Here is a 16,063-nt window from a genome sequence, read left to right on the forward strand (position 1 = left end):
TCCAGTTTCATTGAGAAACTATGTCAATATCTAAGATGAAAAAGAAGCTGATTGAGTGAGACACCCAATGTCTATCTCCATCACATGCACTGACGACCCCACATACATTAACACACATGAACCCATGCAACACAGACACACCAAAAGAAAAAGGAAGGACGAAGGCCAAATGGCTGACAGTTGTTTTGGAAAAAGAATGATGAAAAGGAAAGAAAAAAAGCTAGCAATTTATTCAGTTCAAGCCTAAGTTTTTTTTTGTTTAAAGATTGTATCGGGCACTAAGAGATAGGTACAGTTACTTGCTTGTAGAACAAGAAGCAAAGAATCTGCGTCTCCAAAGCAGAAGGAATCAACAAAAATGTCATTGGGGGCCAGTAAAGCAGCCAACAACATTATAATAAATATCACATCTAATATAAAATATCGCATAATATAAAATCATATCCTTAACAGAAAAATGAAAGACAATACTATTGCTTCACTAGGGGACTTACAATTGACTCTCTTCTCTCTTAGACTAAACACCTGCCCAAATATGCTCACACTCTCATCTGGTGCCTGGTACCCAAGGATACACATCCATCCTCATACGGTTTAAAAGACCATCTAGCAGGGCATGGTGACACAAAGCTGCAATCTGAGCACTTAGGAGGCTAAGGCAATAGAATCAAATTTAAGTTTAGCCTAGACTACATAGCAAGACCCTATCTTTAAAAAAAAAAATACTTGTAGTTCCTCGATACAGTGTGTGCCCTTTGAAGCCCTAGATTCAACTCCTAGCCTACTACAGTAACATCTGGTTGAGAGTAAAGGCACATGCCTACAATTCTAGCATGGGGAGGACTTAAACAGGAGGATGGACAGCCTAAGATACACAAAAAGACTATGTCAAGTAAAACAGCAACAACACAGAAAGAGTACCCTGAAGCTTCAGGGTGAATTGAATTGAAACCTTGTAATTGTATCCCAAACTTATCAGTATTCACTATACCAGCCTACGACAATTAGCAACAAATATATAACAACACTCCAGGGGCTGGAGAGATGGCTGGGTAGTTAAGAACACTGACTGCTCTTCCAGAGGACTGGGTTTCAGCTCCCATGATCCACGTGGCAGCTCACAACTATCTGTAACTCCAATTCCTGGGGACCTGACACCTATGGCAAAAGATCAATGCACATTAAAAAATAAAAAAGTAAAACTTCCCTTCCCAAAAGCAATAACTATAGCTCTTTAAGATCATACACACACACACACACACACAAACACACACACAGATAGATATAGATATATGATTTAGAAAGATGTTCAGGGAGCTGGAGAGGTGGCTCAATGTTTAAGAGCACTGGGTGCTCTTCTAGAGGACCTGAGTTCAATTCCCAGTACCTATGTGGCAGCTAACTACCATCTGTAACTCTAGTTTCAGGTAGAAACCTCCATACCAGTGCACATGAAATAAAGTTTAAAAAGTAATTTAAAAAAAAAAAAAAGAGCCGGGCGGTGGTGGCGCACGCCTTTAATCCCAGCACTCGGGAGGCAGAGGCAGGCGGATCTCTGTGAGTTCGAGACCAGCCTGGTCTACAGAGCTAGTTCCAGGACAGGCTCCAAAGCCACAGAGAAACCCTGTCTCGAAAAACCAAAAAAAAAAAAAAAAAAAAAAAAAAAAAAGAAAGAAAGAAAAAAGACAATGAAGTTTAAGAATCAAGAGTAAGGCCAAAGAGATGGCTCAGTGAGTGAAGGCACCTGCCACCATGCTTGAAGACCTGAGTTTGACCCCCAAGACCCAACAGTAGGAAAGAGCCAACTCCTAACTGGTCTTAGGCACACATGCACCCACAAACAACCACACACACAATGTAATTTTTTTAAGTCAAGAGTATAAATGAAACACTAGATACAACTTCCAAATCCTAAAGACAGACTCCAGGCCTGCTTTGGAACAAGAACCTAATGAGGTACCATCTCTGGTCCTCAGCCAGCAAACAGTCATCAAACATTCTTGTGATCTCTTCTCAAGTATACGTTTTCCCAGCACTGCAGTCAAATTGAAAATGTTTATCCAAAACTTAGAAGGGGACTGAGGGCTGGAGAAGGGCAGGGTGACTCCTGCTCTCCGCAGCATGCAAGAATGAGGAGTTACTCTAACTCGCAGTTACATAACAGCAAGGCTGAACAAAAGGTCCAGCTAAGTCAACAGTGACAGCTAACAGCAGAAACCCAGGGATAGTGACCAGCAAAATGGCTTGGTAGGAAAAGGTCAAGCTGGCTAAACAGAGAGCCCAAAGGACACACCTGGCTGCATCTCCCCATCACTTCAACTACAAGAGAATACCACCAGGCCCAACTCTTCAACAAGGGTGCAAGGGACTCAATTCACAACCTCATACTTGCACAGTAAACACTTCGCCACATGAACTACCTCCCTAGCTTCTGAACTTTACCATTTTTGTAGTAAATAAAACATAGGCATCATAAAAATAGGCATGTTATTATTATAGACAGTCTGACAGCACATAACTGTAATCTCCGCATCTGAGGGCAGAGTAGAGACAAGAGAATCAGGTGTTCAAGGTCAACTGGTCCCTCTGCTGAGAACGTCACAGTGGAATGTCATGGTGAACCACAACTGTCCATAACAGCCTGAAAACAGCAAAAGTACAAACAGGAAAAGGACAAGCAAGACACAATCTCCTGCAATCCACTCCTTGCACCTAAATCCCAATAATCAGTGGGGGTTCACACCTTTAGTCCCAGCCCTCAGGAGGCAGAAGCAGGCAAATTTCCAAGTTAAAGGACAGCCTGGTCTACAGAGCAAGTTCCAGGAAAAACCCTGACTTGAAAAACAAATCAAAACAAAAACATTATAAGCTGAGTACCAGCTCATTTGGAAGTCCTGTAGTACACACCAGTATGTTGGCTATCTTATGATAACCAATGTTCAAGTCAAGAAGAGCCTGATTCCATTTCCAATTATATGTATAACATATTCTAAGATCTGTGCTGTCTAATTACTAAACAAATAAAATTTGTTTCAGGGTGCTCATCTCTAGAACAATAGCTAGAATACAGTTTTACCCAAAAGTTACATTTAAAAATTGGCTCAAAAACAGAAAACAGGAATTCTTCTCAGATAAAACTAGATAAGCCAATTCTACAAAGACTGAATAAAACACTGTAGGATGAAAAAAATTAGAGAGATCATACAATAATCACATTGTATGGCTTGTCATAGTCAAGAAGAAAATCAAGTGGGGTTCTGGAATATATCAACTGGCTCTGAATCCATGGGAAGCAAAGAGTAATCAAGTGCAAGTAACCAAGGTTATTAAATTTAAGACGTCTAAAACATAAATAATTTTTATGTCAAGCCAAGGGAAGCTAACATAAGCAGCAAGAATAAATGCTTTGTTTGCATTAAGACTCAAGATTCCAAGATTCCAGGGCTCTTACTGAGAGAAACCCTGTCTCAAAAAACCAAAAAATAAGACTCAAGATTCCTCATTATAGATGAGCAAAGTGAAGAGATATATGACTTAGGGAAAAGCATCAGTTGAGACAAAATTTAGAAAGCTAATCTATGTGAAAGAGTAATACTTTCCAACTGAATAGATTATTCTGTTGATGCTAGCTACTATTCAGGCTGGTTTCTCAAGAACACAGCGTCTGTGTAAACTTCACAAAGCATTCATTGCAGATCATTTAAGGAATAGTAACAGAACCAAAACTGGGCTACATGAAACTGCCCTAAAGTGAGAAAACAGGGCCAGCAACACGGCTGTCTTAGCTATTTTCCACAATGTTGTGGAAACTCCTCTGACAAAAGCAACTGAAGCGAGGATGGGCTGATTTTAGCTCCCAGTTCTAGGGTACAGCCCATCATTGCTGGAAATCCTAGCAGCAGGCTCCAAGCTCCTGGCTACACTGCTTTCCCTGGCAGGAAGCAGAAAATAATGAATGCATGTGATGGAGGAAGGTCATTGGTTGATTAAATAAAGAAGCTGCTTGCCCTGATAGGTTAGAACGTAGGTGGGAGGAGTGAACGGAACAGAACTCTGGGAGGAAGAGGAAGTGAGCTCAGAGACTCAACAGCTCTCCTCTCGGGGGCAGACGCCTCAGAGAGACACGATGCTCCACTCTTGCAGGAAGAGGCGAGCTCTCTGAGGCACACGCGATGAAGCTCCAACCCAGGATAGACATAGGCTAGAATCTCCCTGGTAAGCGCACCTTGGGGTGCTACACACAGATGATTAGAAATGGGCTAAATTAGTATGTGAGAATTAGCCTAGAAGAGAATGGGTCAAGCAGTGTTTAAGAGAATACAGTGGAAGCCGGGCGGTGGTGGCGCACGCCTTTAATCCCAGCACTCGGGAGGCAGAGGCAGGCGGATCTCTGGGAGTTTGAGGCCAGCCTGGACTACAAGAGCTAGTTCCTGGACAGGCACCAAAGCTACAGAGAAACCCTGTCTCGAAAAACCAAAAAAAAAAAAAAAGAGAGAGAGAGAATACAGTGTCCGTGTAATTATTTCGGGTAAAGCTAGCCTTGCGGGCAGCGGGGTGCTGGGGACGTAGCCCCGCCGCTCCTATTACAACATGCATGAATGCATTTTTCCTGTTTTCCCCTCTTACATGGTCTGGATTCTCTGTCTTGAGCATGGCATCATCCACAGTTGGCATACCTTGCCACCTCAGTTAACAGAACCAAGCTAATTTTCTATAAGCACATCCAGAATCTGATAAAGATTCTGTCAAATTGACATTTAAAAGTAACTATCACAATGGCTCAGCCAGTAAAGGTACTCACCCACCTGGCACCCTGAGTTTGATCCCCTGAAGCCAAGAATCTGTGTCGTGTGTATTATGTCCATATACACACATGCATGTGCACACACACGTGCTTTTAAAAAATTAAATAATAAAAAGAATTTGGTATGGCTCATTCAACTAGGTTATTCAGTGACTCGTACTTCACTTTAACCTGAGCAGGCGAGACAAACCTCGTGAGGCACACAAAGAAAACTACCAATATCTAAAACAGATCACTCTACCAAAAAGGCATTTGACTTATTTAGGAAAAGTATATCTGACTATACAAAATACAATAGTACAAACTTTAAGGTTTTCAAGACTATTTTTAACATATAACGTATATGAGGATCGGCAGAAAATAAGAATTAATACTTAAAATCCAACTTAAATTAAAAAAATACATATGAACAGGGAGTAAAGATATGAAGGAAATGCATCCAAAAATAAATCATTTTTATCTCTGGTTGGTAGTTTTACCTAAAAAAAAGTTAATATCTTCTTTATTCTTTTGTTAGATGTCTTCAATCCCAGCACTAGGGGCATAGAGAGAGGCAGGATGACCATTAGCAGAAATAAAGAGTTCAGAGCCCCTACCCCAGGGCTAAGGAGAGAGACACTATCTCCAAAAACAACTTCAGGGGTGGTTAGATCTCTTTGTCTCTCTTTCCACCGTGTCCACAGAGAATAAATTACCTTCTTTTTCCTTTTACTAAAAAAGCCAACAATCAAGAAACAAAAAATTTTAGAGGGGTTGCAGAAATGGTGCAATGGTTAAGAGCACTGACTGAGGAGCCTCAGGTTTGGCTCGCAGCTCCCACATGACAGCACACAACACCTGTGACTCCAGTCCCAGGGAGGCCTCTTCTGGCCTCCAAGGGCACCAGGAACACACATATACACATAAATTTTTTAATATTAAAAAAAAAAAATCCAGTTGGGCGGTGGTGGCCTTGTTGGAGGAAATGTGTCCCTGTGGAGGTGAGCTCTGAGGTCTCATATATGATCAAGCCACGCCCAGTGTCTCTGACCACTTCCTGTTGCCTGTGAGTCAGGATGTAAGAACTCTCAACTCCTTCTCTAGCATCGTGTCTGCCCGCAGGCTGCCTTGTTTCCCACCATGATGATAAGGGACTAAATCTCTGAACTGTAAGAGAATCACCACAAGGAAATGTTTTCCTCTCTAAGAGTTTGCTGTGGTCATGATGTCTCTTCACAGCAAGAGAAACCCTAAGACAATTATAGTTTTATATAAACTATCCTCTAGATATATAAAGAGAAAGTAATTCCAGAAGAATTTTGTATTCAAAAATTAAACTGGTATTGTTTGCTGCTTGGATCAATACAGTAATTTTACGAACATTCCAATCTGTAAACTGTTCCTACTGATTCTCCCCTTCATCATTTCTAGTAGGTCAATATTTCTCTGTGAGTCAGTAATTCTCTATAGCCCTCAATTATTCTTTTATTTTTTTCCTATACAATAATAACCAATCACACCATGAACTAGCCACATAAACAATTTCCAGTCAGTACTCAAGAATTTATTATATTTACCTATAATCTTAGCACTTGGGAGGTACAGACAAGAGATTCAAGAGCTTAAGGCCAGACAAAGCTATATATTGAATTGGCATCCAGCCTCAGCTACACTAGACCCTGTCTCAAAAAAATAGCCAGGATTGTGGCCAACACCTTTAATCTCAGCACTTGAGAAGCAGAGGCAGGAAGATCTCTGTAAATTCAAGGCCAGCACAGCCTACATAGCAAGGCCACCAAAGACTACAATCTCAATATTTAAATTATTTCTGTCTGTCCATTCCTCTTCTCTTTTCTTTGGTCAAATACATGCTAACCCTAAGTAAACTGAAATGTGAGATGCAATGTGATATAATCAGAGCACATAGTGGCTCAAGCCTACAACCTCTATTCTCAAAAGCAGAGGCAAGTGGATCATTTAGAGTCTGAAGCCAGCCTAGTCTACAATGGGAGGTCCAAGCCAGCCAGAACTACATAGAAAAGCTATCCCTACTTCCCCCACCCAAAAAGTTACCGGCACTTCTGTACTGTGGGGTACAAAAAGGAAGTCTTGGTATCCATGGGTTTAATGATAATCTGGTTTAGGGAACAATTCAAGGCTGTATTTATTAAGTGCTTAAATGAATGATAGAGATCCCATCTGCACTAGAGTTCAGTGAAAGAAGCATCAGAATCTGAGGTTTTGATACTGGTTAGCATTCCTGGAAGATACAGACTTGGAGACATCCTTTAAAGCATGGAAAAATTAAATTACACAAGTGACAGGAAAAAGAGAAAACTCCATATAGAAACCATCACTTAGACATGAAAATTGCTGGAAATACAAAGTTTTCTGGAATGGCAGATAAAATTACTCAAGAATATAAATATTACACATCTATTATTAACTAATAATGGTTAACACAGAAAATATACCAATGAGTGGATCCTGGCCACAGAATGACTGGAGCCCTTCCAAGAATGGCCCAGTCAGCTGATACAGATATGAAAGCATAAGCTATGTAAGTACAGCAGTAACAGAAAATACTACAGTTTTTCTGTCAACTGATGGGATAGAGGAATAAAATGCAGATTATCTACAGAAAATATTGCATTCTTCAGGGATAAAAAGAATAAACTGCCAGGCATCATGGAGGCTTAGCCAGTAATCCCAGCACTCAGCAGAAGATTCCGACTGTACATATCCTGTGCAGTTGCTAAGGAGTCTGAGCTTTGTCTTGAACAAGGACTGGCAAATGTACAGCACTTGGTTCCACCTGTCTGTCTCTGGCAGGTTCAACCACTATGCACTGAGCTCTGAAGCTCAGAGTATCCTCTCATAACTGTATACACAAAATCCTCCCTATGATTTGCTCCTTCTGAAATCACAGAAGGATCTCAAACAGGCAAGTGGCTTCACGTGAATTTTCAATTAAAAACAAAACTGGTGGCTGTGCAAAAGCAGGGAAAATAGGCAGAAAGCTGTGTGGCCATCTGGGCACTAAGTGATGAGACCTTGAACTACAATAATGGCAACAAGAAGGGCAAAAAGCATTATCACTTAATAGGAAGTGAAACCAGAAGATCTAAATGGTAAGGGGCCCTACGAGTCTTGCTCATCACTAAATTCCAGCATCTACATTCCTGGAACATAGCAAGGGTTCCATAAGTACGCATGAAAATGTCAAGAGCCTTATCATACATTCTTCCACTGACTGTTCACAATGCCAGCATGGAAGTACTATTGTCATTCCACAGAAAAAGAATCTATGGTTTAAAGAGGTTAAGTGACTTGCCCCAAACATAGACAGATAGGGCAGAGTAGAATGTAATGCTGATAGACTTCCAACTCCAAAACCCTGTGACCCTGGCTTCCAACTTGAACAATCTGGTAACAATATTGCTGACACTGAAATGACAAAAAAGCAACTAAAAATAGACCAGGGTCAGAGATTTGGGTGTTCTCACTGTATAAGGGGTGGTATATGGTGAAAAGAAGAGTCAGGAGTGAGCTAACCCAAGAAGAAAGTCACAGAGCAAAGCAGAGAATGGGGCCAGCGTGTGTTTACAAGGAAGGCGTCAGCAAGCTGAGCATGAACAAAAGGGTCAAACTCCACAGAAATGAGCACATCAGATGGGAGAGTCACTGGAAGTGGCAGCACGCAGGGCTGGGGTTCACTGAAAACATAGATCCCATTACTACTAATAATGAATGTTATATCTATTATTTTTGTATCCTTCAACCCTCAAAAATTTTTATATGTATAAGTATAGGTGCCTACAGGAATTTAAGTGTACTCCCTCTATGCAGGCATCCAAAGAAACCAGAGGGCATCAGATACTCATGGAATTGGGAGTTAAAGGAGGTTGTGGACCACCTGATAAAGGTGCTGGACAATAAACCCAGGTCCTTTTCAAGAGTAGCAAGTATTTTTGTTTTGTTTTTCGAGACAGGGTTTCTCTGTAGCTTTGGAGCCTATCCTGGAACTAAATCTTGTTGACCAGGCTGGCCTTGAACTCACAGAGATCCGCCTGCCTCTGCCTCCCTCTCCCAAGTGCTGGAATTAAAGGCGTGCACCACCACCACCTGGCCCAACTCCCACACTTTTACATTGAACCTTTAATATCTAAATGTGTATGGAGATGGAACATTTGGGAGGTAACTGGACCACAAAGGTACAAGCCTTTATTAAACGAAGTGGTACTTTAAAAGAAACATGGAGGGATCTCTCTTCTACTGCTCAAGGGTACAGTAAGAAGGGAGCACCTGAACATCAGAGTGAGAGCAGTTACCAGGGACCCAGCATTCCCACTCTGGAAAACCACCCTCCGGAGTTTGAGAATAAATGTGTTTAACTGATGGCATTTTGTTTGACCAGCCAGAACTAAGATACTGACATCTTCCAAGTAACTAAAAACTGTTTTGTGCTTATTTCCTCATCTCTGACACAGAAATAAGCCAGGGATGGTGACACATGCCTATAGTCCTAACACCTAGGAGGCTGAGAAAGGAAGATAGTCTGGCTAGCCTAGATTTGTAAAGCAAAACCTTATCTCAAAAGACCAAAATAATTTTTTAAAGGAAAGGAAGGAAGAAGGATGGGGGCGGGGAGGACTGCTATTATGGCCATCTTCTATTAGTTACTGTGAGGACTTCTTTCAGTTTGAAGATGCTCACCACATGTAATGGCCATTCGGTTGTCAACTTGACTACATCTGGAATGAACTAAAGCCCAAGCAGCCAGACACACCTGTGAGAGATTTTTTTTTTAAATTAAATCACTTGACATTCAAAGACCCACTTTAATCCTCATCTTCTGAGGTGGGAAAATCCACTTTTAATCCAGGCCACACGTTCTGCTGCCAGCCTATATAAAGGTCCCAGAAGAAGGAAATGTGCCCTCTCTCTGCCTGCTTGTTCTCAATCTCGCTGGCAAGTCCATTCCTTCACTGACATTACAGCTACTTCTTTGGGATTCCAGTGTTATATACTAAAGACCAGCTGAGACATCAGCCTCATAGACTGAACAACTACTGGATTCTTGGACCTGCTGTTAGTTTACAGTCATCGTTGGACTGGCTGGCTAAGCCTTTCTAATAAGCCCCTTTTCTTCCCCTCCCCATGAGGATCCCACAGAAACCTCCTGTCCACAATATTTGGGCATAGTATTATATATGTTCCTGTTAGGTATTGTTATGTTTATCTACGTGCCCTGTCTGAGTTTTCATGTGGCCTAGGATGCCCTAAACTTCATAGGCAATGGAAGATAAACCTGAATTCCTGGTTCTCCTGCCTTCAACTCCCAAGCTTCATATCCAATCTTATATTCCATGTTTTCTCTTACCTAAGGACTTTTCTATTGCTTCCTCTTTTGCACTTGTACTCCCTTTCTGATATAAGAGAACAGAAGGATGCCACTGTGTGGGCTTCTGTCTGGTAAAAGCTCCTATTAGACACTCCTGCTGAAGACACTTTGTGTCATATGACTAGAGTCCTCGATGCCAGCCATTAAAGGCTCTCACACTAAGTTACCTGCAGTGGCTCTGGACTAATAAAACAGAAAGGAAAGCTTCAGAAAATGCAAAGGAGTCAGTCGGGGCTGAAGAGATGACTCAAAGATTAAAAGCACTGACTGGTTCTCCCAGAGGCTCTGAGTTTAATTTCCAGCAACCACATGGTGGCCCACAGCCGTCTGTAATGAGACCTGGTGCCCTCTTCTGGCATTCAGCAATACATGCGGGCAGAACACTGTATACATAACAAATAAATCTTAAAAGAAAATGCAAGAGTCTTCCTGAGGTTGAGTGAACACAGAAAGCATTCTTTGCCCTCATCACTGAAGGGCACTATCTGATATATAACTTATAAAAAAATATTATCTTAAGAAGTTTCCAAAGCACAGCTGACATTTGCTTAGAAATTTCCAGTTGTAAGAGCTGGAGAGGGGTGGAGCACGCCTCTAATCCCAGCACTCAGGAGGCAGAGGCAGACAAATCTCTGAGAGTTTGAAGCAAGTCTGGTCTACAGCATAAGTTATAGATTATCTCACAAAAATAAAAGACAAGGGGCTAGAGAGATGGCTCAGCAGTTAAGAGCACTGGATGTTCTTCCAGAGGAACAGGGTTCAATTCCCAGCACCCACATAGCAGCTCACAGCTGTCTTTAAGCCCAGTTCCAGGGGACCTAGTACCATCATACAGACATATATGCAGGCAAAACATCAATGTACATAAAATTAAAAAAACTAACCAGGCAGTGGTAGTGTAAACCTTTAAAACCAGTACTAGGGCCAGGCAGTGGCGGCACTTGCCTTTAATCCCAGTACTTGGAGAGGCAGAAATAGGCGGAATCTCTGTAAAATCAAGGCCAACCTGGTCTACAAATCGAGTTCCAGGACAGCCAGAGTTGTTACACTGAGAAACCCTATCTCAAAAAAACCAAAAGGAAAAAAAAAATGGTTAAGAAGTTGAAAAAGGCAGGGCGGTGGTGGCGCACACCTTTAATCCCAGCATTCGGGAGGGAGAGGCAGGCGGATCTCTGGGAGTTCGAGGCCAGCCTAGTCTACAAGAGCTAGTTCCGGGACAGACACCAAAGCTACACAGAGAAACCCTGTCTCGAAAAACCAAAAAAAAAAAAAAAAAAAGTTGAAAAAGGAGAAAGGAGATGCTTTGGGTGAGTTATAATTCATTCAATTTTGTTTTATGTGCATTGGTGAGGGTGTCAGATCCCCTTGAACTGGAGTTTCAGACACTTGTGAGCTGTTAGGTGGGTGCTGGGAATTGAACTCTGCTCCTCTAAAGAACAGCCAGTGCTCTTAACCACTGAATCATCTCTCCAGCCCCCAATTAATGGTTTCTTAGGAACAATATGTTGTAATAATATATTGTTTTAATTTAAAGAATTATTCCAAAAGAAAATCAGATACAAGCTAAAATATGTCACAAAAAGGGTTGTGAGCTGGATGGTGGTGCTGCACACCATTAATCCCAGCACTTGGGAGGCAGAGGTAGGTGAATTTCTGTGAGTTCAAGGCCAGCCTGGTCTATAAGAGCTAGTTCCAGGACAGCTAAGGCTGTCTTGATAAACGAAAAAGAGAAAGAGAGAGAGAGAGAGAGAGAGAGAGAGAGAGAGAGAGAGAGAGAGAGAGAAGGACAGACAGACTGGGGGTGGGGGGTATGAAGAGGGCTAAGGAGATGGCTCAGAAGAGCACTTGTTGCTTTTGTAGAGGACCCAGGTTTGATTCCCAGAACCCATGTGGAAGGCTGCAATTATCTTTGGGGATCTGACTGCCCCTTCTGTATTCCTGGGGCACCAGGCATACACATGGCACACAGACATACATGCAAGCAAAACACCCATACAAATAAAAAAAAAGTATGTTTTTTTAAAAAGATTTATAGAGGATGAAATTTAAAAATTGGTGTATGATTACGTTGACTGTATGTTTTTGGTGTTTGTTTGTTTGGGGGTTTTGTGTTTATTTTTTGAGATAAGGTCCCACTATGTAGCTGTGATGGCTAACCTTGGTTGTCAACTTGACAACAACTGTAATCAGCTAAACCCCTGTGTAAATCAGCACAGGAAGAAAGGATTTTATTGACTGGATCATTTGAAATCATGGCCCTAATCTGGGTCATGCCTTCCAGTAGCAATCTACATAAAAGGCCAGGGAAAAAGGATTTTGTTTGCTCTTGCTTGCAAGTACATCTACCCTTTTCTGGAGGCATTCCTTCCCTGGGATTAGAACCAGCAGTTCTCTAGGACTTCCCTGGGATTCCACCACCAGACTTGCTAAACCATCCAGTCTTATAGACTGGACAACTATGGAATCCTTGGCTTTTCCTTCCATCACTGTTGGACTACTGGGACCACAGCCTATAAGACACTCATACAAATGCTCTTTTAATTTATACATACACATACATATGTAAACACACACACTCATTCTTATCAGTTCTCTTCTTTCAGAGAACCCGGACTAATACAACAGTGTTGGAACTTACTATGCGTCCCAGAGAAAAGGACTGGATCAGGAACATATGGTTAGAAACAGAAATAAAGACGACTTATTGAGAAAGGGTCTCTGAGCTAAGAGAGGTGTCACGTGATTTTAATCCCATCACTTGGAAGGCAGAGGTTGGTGGATTTCTGTGAGTTCAAGGCCAGCCTGGTTTATAGAACAAGTTCCAGGACAGCCAGCTCTGTTACACAGAAGTCGTGTCTTGAAAAACCACAAAGAGAGACAAAATAAACTTTAAAAAATAAAATAATTTAAAGAAGTAAAAAAAATCTACTTCAGCCGGGCGATGGTGGCGCACGCCTTTAATCCCAGCACTCGGGAGGCAGAGGCAGGCGGATCTCTGTGAGTTCGAGACCAGCCTGGTCTACAAGAGCTAGTTCCAGGACAGGCTCCAAAGCCACAGAGAAACCCTGTCTCGAAAAACAAAACAAAAAAAATCTACTTCATCTTTTTCTTGCTTCATCTGTAAAGTGGGAATGTCTACCTCTGGGTTATTGGGAGAAGATAGAGTAAAAACATAAAATAAATGAACAAAAATTGTTTTTTGTAGTAAGACTGCTTGTTCACTTGTTCTTTTCCTGGCTGTCCAGACTCCCAAAATAATCACACAGAAACCATATCATTTAAATCACAGCTTGGCCCACTAGCTCTAGCTTCTTATTTGCTAACTTTTACATCTTGAATTAATCCATCTCCATTATTTTATATTTTACCATGAGACTCATGGCCTACCGGCAAGGTTTCACCATGTCTGTCTCTGATGGCTCCATGGCTTCTCTCTGACTCTACCTCCTTTCTCCCAGCATTCAGTTTGGTTTTCCCTGCCTACCTCTATTCTGCTCTGTGCAGGCCCAAGACAGTTTCCTTATTAAACAGTGATATTCACAGCATACAGAGGGGAATCCTACATCACCTCCCACTTTCTTTTTAAATAAAAAGCAAGGTTTTAATTTTAACATAGCAAAATTACATATAACAAGACAGGTATCAAGCAAGAATTATAGTTACAATATTTATATCTATTTTATCTTTTATCATAATTCACAAAAACTACATCTATTTTCTATCTATCCTTCAACTCCATCAAAGACTCCAGAAGGATATAATATTACCTAAGTAAACAGGAAGTACATTGTAAGCAACTTCCAAAACTCTAGAATTAACAGAGACATCTTGCTGCCTGGACAGTCACCCAAAGTTCTTCTATATCGTTGGGGCATCTATCTTCAGCCTACAGGCTCATAGTATCCAATAGACTTTTCCATGAAGCAGGAAATGTCAAAGACAGTTTGCCTACATTGGCAGTTGTCAGTCACTTTTTTCTGTGTCCTGCAGAATGTCTGGCAGACTCTTTCATGAAACAAGAACCCCGAAGGATGGTCTCACCTTTAGGCAAGTTCGGCAATCATCTCTCTGCGGGTCTTGCATGCCCAGTTCACACAGCAGTTTTTTACGAATTTTTTTGTTTTGGTTCTAACTCTGAATGCCACAATCCCTTGCTATACAATTTTTCCGTATTTATTTATTTATTTCAGCACATACTTATTCATTCATGCATTCATTATTTATTTATTTGTTTATGTATTTGTTGGGGCATGCATTATATGGTCAGATCATGTAGGTTTCAGGGATCAAATTCAAGTCATTAGACTCAGTGGCAAACAACCCTTACCAGGCAAGCCAGCTCACTGGCCCCTAAAGTATAACATAGTTGGATGTGGTAATTCATGCCTATAATCTCAGTTCTTAGGAGGGATCTTGTTAGGGTTTCTATTGCTGTGAAGGGACACCATGACCATAGTAACTCCTATAAGGAAAACATTCAATTGGGGATGGTTTACAGTTTCAGAGGTTTAATCCATTATTATCATGGTAGGGAGCATTGCAGCATGCAAGCAGACATGGCACTGACCACATACATATTGATCAGAAGGCAGCAGGAAGCGAACTATCTGTCACACTGAGCAAAGCTTGAGCAAAAGAGACCTCACAGCCTTCCCCCACAGTAACACACTTCCTCCAACAAGGCCACAACTTCTTCAACAAGGCCACACTTCCTAATAATGCCATTCCCTTTGGGATTATGGGGCCAATTACATTCAAACTACCACAAAGGTTAAGGCTAGAGGATTTCCAGGATAGCCTTGGCTATAGAATGAGACAACACATAACAAACGAAAAGGACTCATATATGAGCCATACTTAACATAGGAAAGCAAAGATTTTCTGTAATTACTTATCAGGGCTTCCATGAAACCATGAGTGAGTGTCAGCACTGTCAGTGTGTTTGTGAGAGCTGAACTCTTCTATGTTTTTATTGCTTCCAACTTAGACTAAAACAGCTTCTCAAAACTGCAACGTAGCTCAAAAAACACCTTCAGTTTAACAGCTGCTGTCGAATTGGAGTACCTTCTCCTCTGCCTCACTTTTCTTTTGTATATCATATCCATTTCTGGGCTAATCCTAACTGCAGTTATTTTTTTTTCCATGTTTTCTTTTTCTTCAGTCTGGTATGCTTATTATCTGCATGAAAACAGTAGCTGCATTACTGAAGCTTCAATATGCTTAGTAACGTAACACCTTTCTGAAGGATTTCTATATGATATGATCACCCAAAAAAATTACATCACAGTCATTTCTTTGGGGGAGGGGTTCTTCTTCGAGACAAGGCTTCTCTGTGTAGCCCTGGCTGTCCTAGAATTCTCTATATAGATCAGGCTGGCCCTGAACTCAGAAATCTGTCTGCCTCTGCTGGGATTAAAGACATGCCACCACACCCAGCAAATCACAGTAATTTAAGTGCTATTGTGTATTTCACTACTGAGAACTAAGAGTATCTTATAGTAAGACATGCTTTTAATCTCAACATTCAGAAAGTATTTGGAAGGTGGAGGTAGGCAGATTTCTGTGAGTTTAAAGGCTAGCCTAGTTTACCTAGAGAAAGATTCCTGGCCAGCTCAAGGCTACAGGCAATGAGAGCCTGTCTCCAAAAACAAACAAACAAACAAAGCAACAAACAAACAAACTAGTGAGGCTAGGGTCATGGGTCAGCTGGTAAAGTTTCTACTGGTAAGCCTGACAACTTGAGTTTGATTCCCAGAAAACACATGCTGGAACACAGTGGAAGAAGAAATTAACTCCCTTGAGTTTTCCTCATCTCCACACATGTGTGCTTGAACATGACAGACAGACAGACAGACAGACAGACAGACAGACAGACA

Source organism: Microtus ochrogaster, chromosome 5 (genome assembly GCF_000317375.1).
Source record: "Microtus ochrogaster isolate Prairie Vole_2 chromosome 5, MicOch1.0, whole genome shotgun sequence".
In the NCBI taxonomy this organism is placed as follows: Eukaryota; Metazoa; Chordata; class Mammalia; order Rodentia; family Cricetidae; genus Microtus; species Microtus ochrogaster.